This window comes from Octopus bimaculoides, chromosome 3 (genome assembly GCF_046866305.1).
Source record: "Octopus bimaculoides isolate indiv1 chromosome 3, ASM4686630v1, whole genome shotgun sequence".
Taxonomy (NCBI): domain Eukaryota; kingdom Metazoa; phylum Mollusca; class Cephalopoda; order Octopoda; family Octopodidae; genus Octopus; species Octopus bimaculoides.
The window spans coordinates 122,663,011-122,665,683 of NC_142930.1; the positions used below are offsets into that span (position 1 = coordinate 122,663,011).

The 2,673-nt window shown below is 42.1% G+C and overlaps 1 long non-coding RNA gene across 1 annotated transcript in view; it reads left to right on the forward strand.

Moving 5' to 3' along the window:
* The first annotated feature begins 1,787 nt into the window (after positions 1 to 1,787).
* The window catches only part of LOC149136673 (uncharacterized), a 367,529-nt gene continuing 366,643 nt past the window's right edge, over positions 1,788 to 2,673 (forward strand). Inside the window, exon 1 of the long non-coding RNA XR_016241185.1 lies at positions 1,788 to 1,962. This is a non-coding gene — a long non-coding RNA (uncharacterized LOC149136673). The remainder of the gene's footprint in view (positions 1,963 to 2,673) is intronic.

The window sequence follows — 2,673 nt, forward strand, 5'->3', positions numbered from 1 at the left end:
GTAGCTTACCTACGAACTATATAGTTCGGGGTTCAGTCCCACTGCATGGCACCTTGGGCAAGTGTCTTCTACTATAGCCTCTGGCCGACCAAAGCCTTGTGAGTAGATTTGGTAGAAGGAAACTGAAAGAAGCCCGTCGTATATATGTATATATGTATGTGTGTGTCTGTGTGTCTGTGTTTGTCCCCCCCCCCCACCATCACTTGACAACCGAGGCTGGTGTGTTTACGTCCCCGTAACTTAGCGGTTCGCCAAAAAGAGACCGATAGAATAAGTACTAGGCTTACAAAGAATAAGTCCTGGGGTCGATTTTCTCGACTAAAGGTGGTGCTCCAGCATGGCCACAGTCAAATGACTGAAACAAGTAAAAGAGTAAGTGTTAAATCAAAGCGAAACAGCTAATGCGAAGTATTCGCCAATTAGAAGCCTGTATAAAAATTCGCTGAAAAAGCGTGCATCATTGATCAACCTGAAACAGATAAGGCAAGACGACATATTGCTCAAGTCGTTCGGGAAAAATTATTACACTAAATTGAGAAGTTAACACTTCACCCTCTTTACTGTCTTAGCCTTGCACCATATGACTTTCATCTTTTCCGATTATTACAGCATTTCTAAGAGGGAAAACAGTTTATTAATAGGGAAGAGCTCAAAAATGTTAGTCAGTGTTTCTTTGAATCGAAACCTGAAGAATTTTACACCCGAAACATAAAATATTTGCCAAGTGGATAGGAGTAAATGTATCAATTAAGACTCACAAAGCATTTTCCTTCTCATTTTGAAATGCAAAGGAGTTTCTTTCTAACTTAATAATGGTAATGAATATTTACTTTCACCTTTGTATTATATAAATATTAAGTGAAGCGCGTGGCTTAGTGTTTAGGGTATTTGGCTCATAAGGTCATGAGTTCGATTGCTGATGGTCGGTTGTGTCCTTGAGCAAGACACTTTATTTCAGGTTGCTCCTGTCCACCTAGCAAAAATGAGTAGTAGCTGTATTTCAAAGCCCTAGCATTATCATATTCTGTGTCATACTGAATCTACCTGGAATCTCCATTAAGTATACGCGTATCTGTGGAGTAAATTTCAAAAGCAGCCTGTTCTGTTGATCAGGCCAACTGGAACACTCGCCGTTGCAACCGACGGAGTACCATTAAAAAACAATATTACTAATGAAATATGAAGTAGGAGTGGCTACGTGGTAAGTAGCTTGCTTACCAACCACATGGTTCCGGGTTCCGGGTTCAGTCCCACTGCGTGGCACCTTGGGCAAGTGTCTTCTACTATAACCTCGGGCTGACCAAAGCCTTGTGAGTGGATTTGGTAGACGGAAACTGAAAGATGCCCGTCGTATATATGTATATATACATACATACATATATATATATATATATATATATATATATATATATATATATATATATATATCAAACAATAAGCAACACGGATTTCAAAAGTGATTGCAGTACGCACATTTCATGCTACTTCAATTTATTTAAGTAATGTGAGCATTACCTTAAATGCAATATGAAGAGCAATCTTCAGCTGCACGAAAATGTAGAAAATGTAGAAAAAAGACATATTATAAATGTGGCAACATATTAAATCCAAGTGGGAGAGAGCATATATAAAATCCAAATGTGAGGAAGAATATATAAGTCCATCTTGACATAGCGGGGTCTATCAGGCTAGATATTCGGGTGCCTTTGCATAAGTACCATATTCAAACCTTGAATCTATATATATATATATATATATATATATATATATATATATATGGGAGAATATACAAATAATAACAACAGACGAGGACAGGTGGTGTAAATAACAAAAGTATATATTAGTATGACGCTCGGGAATACGGAAAGTCTTTGACGTTTCGAGCTACGCTCTTCAACAGAAAGAATACGGAGACAAGGAGAAAAACACGGAGAAAAAAAATTGAATAGTGTTCAGTCAACGGTCAATCATAATAATGGCCGATCATAACAATGGCTGACCGGAAGTTAGAAATTCTTATTTCAGGAGAGCTAAGAAAGGGGGAGATAACAAACGGTGATCGGGAACGAGGGGCTGTGTGTGGGAGGTAGAATGCTGGTGATCTTGACGTATGTAGTGTGAAAATGGGGAAGGGAGAAAGGGAGAAAGTAGTTGGTCAGTTGTAGTGTGTGCGTGGTGTGATGCGAGGGTATTGGTGTGGTGTGATGTGAGGGTGTTGGGAGGTGGGGAAGGCATGGGTGGAGTGTGGGTTAGGCTGAGGGTGGGGGAGAGGTAGGGGTCTGTGGGTAGGGTGGGGTCTGTGGGTAGGGGTGGGTGGTGGGTGTAAGGAATTGGATGGGGTGGAGTGGGAAGGTAGAGTAGGAGTGTGTTGGGGTGTGGTGGGATGAGCTTATGAGGGGGTGTTGACGAGGAGGGAGAAGGGGAAGGTGGATGTAAGAGAGGGGGAAGATGGGTATGGGAGGGGAGAGGAAGAGAGGAGAGAGGAAGAGAGGAAGAGAGGAGAGAGGAAGAGAGGAGAGAGGAAGAGAGTAGAGAGGGTGGGTATAAGAGAGGGAAGGTGGATTGAGAGAGGGGGAAGGTGGGTATGGGGGGGAGAGAAAGAGGGGAAGGTGGGTATGGGGGGAGAAAGAGAGGTAGGTGGGTATGGGGGGAGAAAGAGAGGAAGAGAAAGAG